Raw genomic sequence first — 8,897 nt, 5'->3', positions numbered from 1 at the left:
CAGAGTTTTCGCTTACACAAAAGCTTGAATTTTGACCAATTTCAGGCACAGAAATGACTTTAAACACACTTATTTGAGTTGAAAGAGTAATAATTCACATCCAACATTAATTTAAAGTCAAAAGATTAAATGTTAAAATTTCATCAATATTGACAATTTTTTGTACGTTCGACTGGTCCGGGGTCATCGTTTTTCATCATAAAATTGATTTTTTGGGCTCTACCAAAAATCATTCAAAATCTCATTTGGATCGGGCCTCATGTTGAATAACCACTTTTTAAACCCTCACAGTGGCCAAAATTGCCATTTTTACAGAGTTTTGCTTACTCAGAAGCTTCAATTTTGTCCAATTTCAGGCACAGAAATCACTTTAAACACACTTATGTTAGTTGAAAAAGTAATAATTCACATCCAACAGTCATTTAAAGTCAAAAGATTAAATGTTAAAATGTCATCAATATTGACAATTTTGTGTACGTTCGACTGGTACGGGGTCATCGTTTTTCATCATAAAATTGATTTTTTGGGCTCTACCAAAAATGATTCAAAATGTCATTTGGATCAGGCCTCATGTAGAATAACCACTTTTTAAACCCTCACAGTTACCAAAATTGTCATATTTACAGAGTTTTGCTTACTCAGAAGCTTCAATTTTGACCAATTTCAGGAACAGAAATGACTTTAAACACACATATTTTAGTTGAAAAAGTAATAATTCACATCCAACAGTAATTTAAAGTCAAAAGATTAAATGTTAAAATTTCATCAATATTGACAATTTTTTGTACGTTTGACTGGTCCGAGGTCATCGTTTTTCATCATAAAATTGATTTTTTGGGCTCTACCACAAATGATTCAAAATCTCATTTGGATCGGGCCTCATGTTGAATAACCACTTTTTAAACCCTCACAGTGGCCAAAATTGCCATTTTTACAGAGTTTTAGTTACTCAGAAGCTTCAATTTTGTCCAATTTCAGGCACAGAAATCACTTTGAACACACTTATGTTAGTTGAAAAAGTAATAATTCACATCCAACAGTCATTTAAAGTCAAAAGATTACATTTTAAAATTTCATCAATATTGTCCACTTTTTTGAACGTTCGACTGGTCCGGGGTCATCGTTTTTCATCATAAAATTGATTTTTTGGGCTCTACCAAAAATAATTCAAAATGTCATTTGGATCAGGCCTCATGTTGAATAACCACTTTTTAAACCCTCACAGTTACCAAATTTGTCATATTTACAGAGTTTTGCTTACTCAGAAGCTTCAATTTTGACCAATTTCAGGCACAGAAATGACTTTAAACACACTTATTTGAGTTGAAAAAGTAATAATTCACATCCAATAGTCATTTAAAGTCAAAAGATGAAATGTTAAAATTTGATCAATATTAACAATTTTTTGAACGTTCGACTGGTCCGGGGTCATCGTTTTTCATCATAAAATTGATTTTTTTTGGACTACCAAAAATGATTCAAAATGTCATTTGGATCGGGCCTCATGTTGAATAACCACTTTTTAAACCCTCACAGTGACCAAAATTGCCATTTATTACAGAGTTTTGCTTACTCAGAAGCTTCAATTTTGACCAATTTCAGGCACAGAAATCACTTTAAACACACATATTTTAGTTGAAAAAGTAATAATTCACATCCAACAGTAATTTAAAGTCAAAAGATTACATTTTAAAATGTCATCAATATTGTCCACTTTTTTGAACGTTCGACTGGTCCGGGGTCATCGTTTTTCATCATAAAATTGATTTTTTGGACTCTACCAAACATGATTCCAAATGTCATTTGGATCGGGCCTCATGTTGAATAACTACTTTTTAAACCCTCACATTGACCAAAATTGCCATTTATTACAGAGTTTTGCTTACTCAGAAGCTTCAATTTTGACCGATTTCAGGCACAGAAATGACTTTAAACACACATATTTTAGTTGAAAAAGTAATAATTCACATCCAACAGTAATTTAAAGTCAAAAGATTAAATGTTAAAATGTCATCAATATTGACAATTTTTTGTACGTTCGACTGGTCCGGGGTCATCGTTTTTCATCATAAAATTGATTTTTTGGGCTCTACCAAAAATGATTCAAAATCTCATTTGGATCGGGCCTCGTGTTGAATAACCATTTTTAAACCCTCACAGTGGCCAAAATTGCCATTTTTACAGAGTTTTGCTTACTCAGAAGCTTCAATTTTGTCCAATTTCAGGCACAGAAATCCCTTTAAACACACTTATGTTAGTTGAAAAAGTAATAATTCACATCCAACAGTCATTTAAAGTCAAAAGATTAAATTTTAAAATTTCATCAATATTGTCCACTTTTTTGAACGTTCGACTGGTCCGGGGTCATTGTTTTTCATCATAAAATTGATTTTTTGGGCTCTACCAAAAATAATTAAAAATGTCATTTGGATCGGGCCTCATGTTGAATAACCACTTTTTAAACCCTCACAGTTACCAAATTTGTCATATTTACAGAGTTTTGCTTACTCAGAGGCTTCAATTTTGACCAATTTCAGGCACAGAAATGACTTTAAACACACATATTTTAGTTGAAAAAGTAATAATTCACATCCAACAGTAATTTAAAGTCAAAAGATTAAATGTTAAAATTTGATCAATATTGACAATTTTTTGAACGTTCGACTGGTCCGGGGTCATCGTTTTTCATCATAAAATTGATTTTTTGGGCTCTACCAAAAATGATTCAAAATGTCATTTGGATCGGGCCTCATGTAGAATAACCACTTTTTAAACCCTCACAGTTACCAAAATTGTCATATTTACAGAGTTTTGCTTACTCAGAAGCTTCAATTTTGACCAATTTCAGGAACAGAAATGACTTTAAACACACATATTTTAGTTGAAAAAGTAATAATTCACATCCAACAGTAATTTAAAGTCAAAGGATTAAATGTTAAAATTTCATCAATATTGACAATTTTTTGTACGTTTGACTGGTCCGGGGTCATCGTTTTTCATCATAAAATTGATTTTTTGGGCTCTACCACAAATGATTCAAAATCTCATTTGGATCGGGCCTCATGTTGAATAACCACTTTTTAAACCCTCACAGTGGCCAAAATTGCCATTTTTACAGAGTTTTAGTTACTCAGAAGCTTCAATTTTGTCCAATTTCAGGCACAGAAATCACTTTAAACACACTTATGTTAGTTGAAAAAGTAATAATTCACATCCAACAGTCATTTAAAGTCAAAAGATTACATTTTAAAATTTCATCAATATTGTCCACTTTTTTGAACGTTCGACTGGTCCGGGGTCATCGTTTTTCATCATAAAATTGATTTTTTGGGCTCTACCAAAAATAATTCAAAATGTCATTTGGATCAGGCCTCATGTTGAATAACCACTTTTTAAACCCTCACAGTTACCAAATTTGTCATATTTACAGAGTTTTGCTTACTCAGAACCTTCAATTTTGACCAATTTCAGGCACAGAAATGACTTTAAACACACATATTTTAGTTGAAAAAGTAATATTTCACATCCAACAGTAATTTAAAGTCAAAAGATTAAATGTTAAAATTTGATCAATATTGACAATTTTTTGAACGTTCGACTGGTCCGGGGCTATCGATTTTTATCATAAAATTGATTTTTTTTGGACTACCAAAAATGATTCAAAATGTCATTTGGATCGGGCCTCATGTTGAATAACCACTTTTTAAACCCTCACAGTGGCCAAAATTGCCATTTTTACAGAGTTTTGCTTACTCAGAAGCTTCAATTTTGTCCAATTTCAGGCACAGAAATCACTTTAAACACACTTATGTTAGTTGAAAAAGTAATAATTCACATCCAACAGTCATTTAAAGTCAAAAGATTAAATGTTAAAATGTCATCAATATTGACAATTTTTTGTACGTTCGACTGGTACGGGGTCATCGTTTTTCATCATAAAATTGATTTTTTGGGCTCTACCAAAAATTATTCAAAATGTCATTTGGATTGGGCCTCATGTAGAATACCCCCTTTTTAAACCCTCACAGTTACCAAAATTGCCATTTATTACAGAGTTTTGCTTACTCAGAAGCTTCAATTTTGACCAATTTCAGGCACAGAAATGACTTTAAACACACTTATTTGAGTTGAAAAAGTAATAATTCACATCCAATAGTCATTTAAAGTCAAAAGATTAAATGTTAAAATTTGATCAATATTGACAATTTTTTGAACGTTCGACTGGTCCGGGGTCATCGTTTTTCATCATAAAATTGTTTTTTTTTGGACTTCCAAAAATGATTCAAAATGTCATTTGGATCGGGCCTCATGTTGAATAACCACTTTTTAAACCCTCACAGTGACCAAAATTGCCATTTATTACAGAGTTTTGCTTACTCAGAAGCTTCAATTTTGACCAATTTCAGGCACAGAAATCACTTTAAACACACATATTTTAGTTGAAAAAGTAATAATTCACATCCAACAGTAATTTAAAGTCAAAAGATTACATTTTAAAATTTCATCAATATTGTCCACTTTTTTGAACGTTCGACTGGTCCGGGGTCATCGTTTTTCATCATAAAATTGATTTTTTGGACTCTACCAAACATGATTCCAAGTGTCATTTGGATCGGGCCTCATGTTGAATAACTACTTTTTAAACCCTCACATTGACCAAAATTGCCATTTATTACAGAGTTTTGCTCACTCAGAAGCTTCAATTTTGACCGATTTCAGGCACAGAAATGACTTTAAACACACATATTTTAGTTGAAAAAGTAATAATTCACATCCAACAGTAATTTAAAGTCAAAAGATTAAATGTTAAAATGTCATCAATATTGACAATTTTTTGTACGTACGACTGGTCCAGGGTCATCGTTTTTCATCACAAAATTGATTTTTTGTCCTCTACCAAAAATGATTCAAAATGAAATTTGGATCGGGCCTCATGTTGAATAACCACTTTTTAAACCCTCACAGTGACCAAAATTGCCATTTTTACAGAGTTTTTGCTTACACAAAAGCTTCAATTTTGACCAATTTCAGGCACAGAAATGACTTTAAACACACTTATTTGAGTTGAAAGAGTAATAATTCACATCCAACAGTAATTTAAAGTCAAAAGATTAAATGTTAAAATTTCATCAATATTGACAATTTTTTGTACGTTCGACTGGTCCGGGGTCATCGTTTTTCATCATAAAATTGATTTTTTGGGCTCTACCAAAAATGATTCAAAATCTCATTTGGATCGGGCCTCATGTTGAATAACCACTTTTTAAACCCTCACAGTGGCCAAAATTGCCATTTTTACAGAGTTTTGCTTACTCAGAAGCTTCAATTTTGTCCAATTTCAGGCACAGAAATCACTTTAAACACACTTATGTTAGTTGAAAAAGTAATGATTCACATCCAACAGTCATTTAAAGTCAAAACATAAAATTTTTAAATTTCATCAATATTGTCCACTTTTTTGAACGTTCGACTGGTCCGGGGTCATTGTTTTTCATCATAAAATTGATTTTTTGGGCTCTACCAAAAATAATTAAAAATGTCATTTGGATCGGGCCTCATGTTGAATAACCACTTTTTAAACCCTCACAGTTACCAAAATTGCCATTTATTACAGAGTTTTGCTTACTCAGAAGCTTCAATTTTGACCAATTTCAGGAACAGAAATGACTTTAAACACACATATTTTAGTTGAAAAAGTAATAATTCACATCCAACAGTAATTTAAAGTCAAAAGATTAAATGGTAAAATTTCTTTTTTTTTTTTTTTTTTTTTTTTAACTGCCAATTAAATAGATTTTATTCGTCAGGACTCAAAGTTTGTTACAGTACAGATAAGTAAAGTGCAATGCTGTTCTCTCCTCACGCCCCAGGTTCAAGTACTCTGAATGCCCAGTAGGTGCACAGCAGCTTTAATGTGAAATCGGGTTTGCTTTTCAAACAGCTACTGTTACAAATTTGTGCCCTTGGATCACCTTTGACGACAAAACCCTGCGGAACAAATTAATCTTTTAATCGACTTCTTCGATAGTGGGTCCAGATGAGCCACCGCTGCCAGCTGGAGGGCCGCCTGCGCCTGGGAACCCTCCGGGCATGCCGCCGGGCATCCCACCTGCACCCTGGTACAGCTTGGTGATGATCGGGTTACACACCTTCTCCAACTCCTTCTGCTGATGTTCGAACTCCTCTTTCTCGGCAGTCTGATTCTTATCCAGCCAGGCAATTATTTCGTTGCATTTCTCCATAATCTTCTGTTTGTCCTCGTCACTGATTTTCCCTTGCAGCTTCTCGTCTTCCACAGTTGCCTTCATGTTGAATGCATAGGATTCCAGAGAGTTTTTGGACGACACCTTGTCGCGCTGTTTTTCGTCCTACTCCTGCGTGGGCGTCTTCCAGCATGGCAAAGTTGAAATCATTGCTAATGACCAGGGCAATAGAACCACTCCAAGCTACGTTGCCTTCACAGATACCGAGAGGCTAATTGGCGATGCTGCAAAGAACCAAGTTGCAATGAACCCCACCAACACAGTTTTCGATGCTAAACGGTTGATTGGGCGCAGGTTCGAAGATCATGTTGTCCAGTCTGACATGAAGCACTGGCCTTTTACTGTAATAAGTGATGGCGGGAGGCCAAAGGTTCAGGTGGACTACAAGGGGGAGGCAAAATCGTTTTACCCTGAAGAAGTTTCCTCCATGGTACTCACCAAGATGAAAGAAATTGCAGAGGCATACTTGGGCAAGACCGTCTCCAATGCTGTCGTGACAGTTCCAGCTTACTTCAACGACTCCCAGCGTCAAGCTACTAAAGATGCAGGCACCATTGCAGGTCTCAATGTGCTTCGAATCATCAATGAACCTACTGCTGCTGCTATTGCTTATGGTCTAGATAAAAAGGTTGGCGCAGAAAGGAACGTGTTCATCTTTGATCTTGGTGGCGGTACTTTTGATGTCTCTATCCTGACCATTGAAGATGGCATCTTTGAGGTTAAATCTACGGCTGGTGACACTCACTTGGGAGGGGAAGACTTTGACAACCGAATGGTTAACCACTTTGTGGCCGAGTTCAAGCGTAAGCATAAGAAAGACATCATCGATAACAAGCGAGCAGTTCGACGCTTGCGCACAGCCTGTGAACGTGCTAAGCGCACTCTATCTTCCAGTACCCAAGCCAGCATTGAAATCGATTCACTATATGAGGGCATTGACTTCTACACCTCCATCACCAGAGCCCGTTTTGAGGAGCTGAATGCTGATCTGTTCAGGGGAACCCTCGATCCCGTTGAGAAGTCCCTCCGTGATGCCAAGCTCGACAAGAGCCAGATTCATGACATTGTCCTGGTCGGAGGGTCCACTCGAATTCCGAAGATCCAGAAGTTGCTCCAGGATTTCTTCAATGGCAAAGAGTTGAACAAGAGCATTAATCCTGACGAGGCTGTGGCTTATGGTGCAGCGGTGCAGGCGGCCATCCTTTCTGGAGACAAGTCTGAAAATGTTCAAGATCTGCTGCTGCTCGATGTCACCCCATTGTCCTTGGGTATTGAGACTGCTGGAGGTGTCATGACCGTGCTGATCAAAAGAAACACCACCATCCCCACCAAGCAGACGCAGACCTTCACCACCTACTCTGACAACCAACCTGGTGTACTGATTCAGGTTTACGAAGGCGAGAGGGCCATGACCAAAGATAACAACTTGTTGGGCAAGTTTGAGTTGACTGGTATTCCTCCGGCTCCTCGAGGCGTTCCTCAGATCGAGGTGACATTCGACATTGATGCCAACGGTATCCTGAATGTATCTGCTGTGGATAAGAGCACCGGAAAGGAGAACAAGATTACCATCACAAACGACAAAGGTCGCCTCAGTAAGGAAGACATTGAGCGAATGGTCCAAGAGGCTGAGAAATACAAAGCGGAGGACGACAAATGGTAAAATTTCATCAATATTGACAATTTTTTGTACGTTCGACTGGTCCGGGGTCATCGTTTTTCATCATAAAATTGATTTTTTGGGCTCTACCAAAAATGATTCAAAATCTCATTTGGATCGGGCCTCATGTTGAATAACCACTTTTTAAACCCTCACAGTGGCCAAAATTGCCATTTTTACAGAGTTTTGCTTACTCAGAAGCTTCAATTTTGACCAATTTCAGGCACAGAAATGACTTTAAACACACTAATTTTAGTTGAAAAAGTAATAATTCACATCCAACAGTCATTTAAAGTCAAAAGATTAAATGTTAAAATTTCATCAATATTGACCCCCTTTTTGAACGTTCGACTGGTCCGGGGTCATCGTTTTTCATCATAAAATTGATTTTTTGGACTCTACCAAACATGATTCCAAATGTCATTTGGATCGGGCCTCATGTTGAATTAACCACTTTTTAAACCCTCACAGTGACCAAAATTGCCATTTATTACAGAGTTTTGCTTACTCAGAAGCTTCAATTTTGACCAATTTCAGGAACAGAAATGACTTTAAACACACATATTTTAGTTGAAAAAGTAATAATTCACATCCAACAGTAATTTAAAGTCAAAAGATTAAATGTTAAAATTTAATCAATATTGACAATTTTTTGTACGTTCGACTGGTCCGGGGTCATCGTTTTTCATCATAAAATTGATTTTTTGGGCTCTACCAAAAATGATTCAAAATCTCATTTGGATCGGGCCTCATGTTGAATAACCACTTTTTAAACCCTCACAGTGGCCAAAATTGCCATTTTTACAGAGTTTTGCTTACTCAGAAGCTTCAATTTTGACCAATTTCAGGCACAGAAATGACTTTAAACACACATATTTTAGTTGAAAAAGTAATAATTCACATCCAACAGTAATTTAAAGTCAAAAGATTAAATGTTAAAATTTGATCAATATTGACAATTTTTTGAACGTTCG

At 35.8% G+C, this 8,897-nt stretch overlaps 1 pseudogene across 1 annotated transcript; it reads left to right on the top strand.

The window, feature by feature from the left end:
- The first annotated feature begins 6,324 nt into the window (after positions 1–6,324).
- Positions 6,325–7,926, top strand: LOC144828109 (heat shock cognate 71 kDa protein pseudogene; annotated as a pseudogene). Its single transcript, XR_013610401.1, has one exon. The product of XR_013610401.1 is annotated as a heat shock cognate 71 kDa protein pseudogene (transcript).
- Positions 7,927–8,897: the final 971 nt, after the last annotated feature.

This window comes from Lissotriton helveticus, chromosome 4_1 (genome assembly GCF_964261635.1).
Source record: "Lissotriton helveticus chromosome 4_1, aLisHel1.1, whole genome shotgun sequence".
Classification (NCBI taxonomy): domain Eukaryota; kingdom Metazoa; phylum Chordata; class Amphibia; order Caudata; family Salamandridae; genus Lissotriton; species Lissotriton helveticus.
The sequence above is the reverse complement of the archived record's forward strand: the minus strand, read 5'-3'. Positions and strand labels throughout refer to the sequence as shown.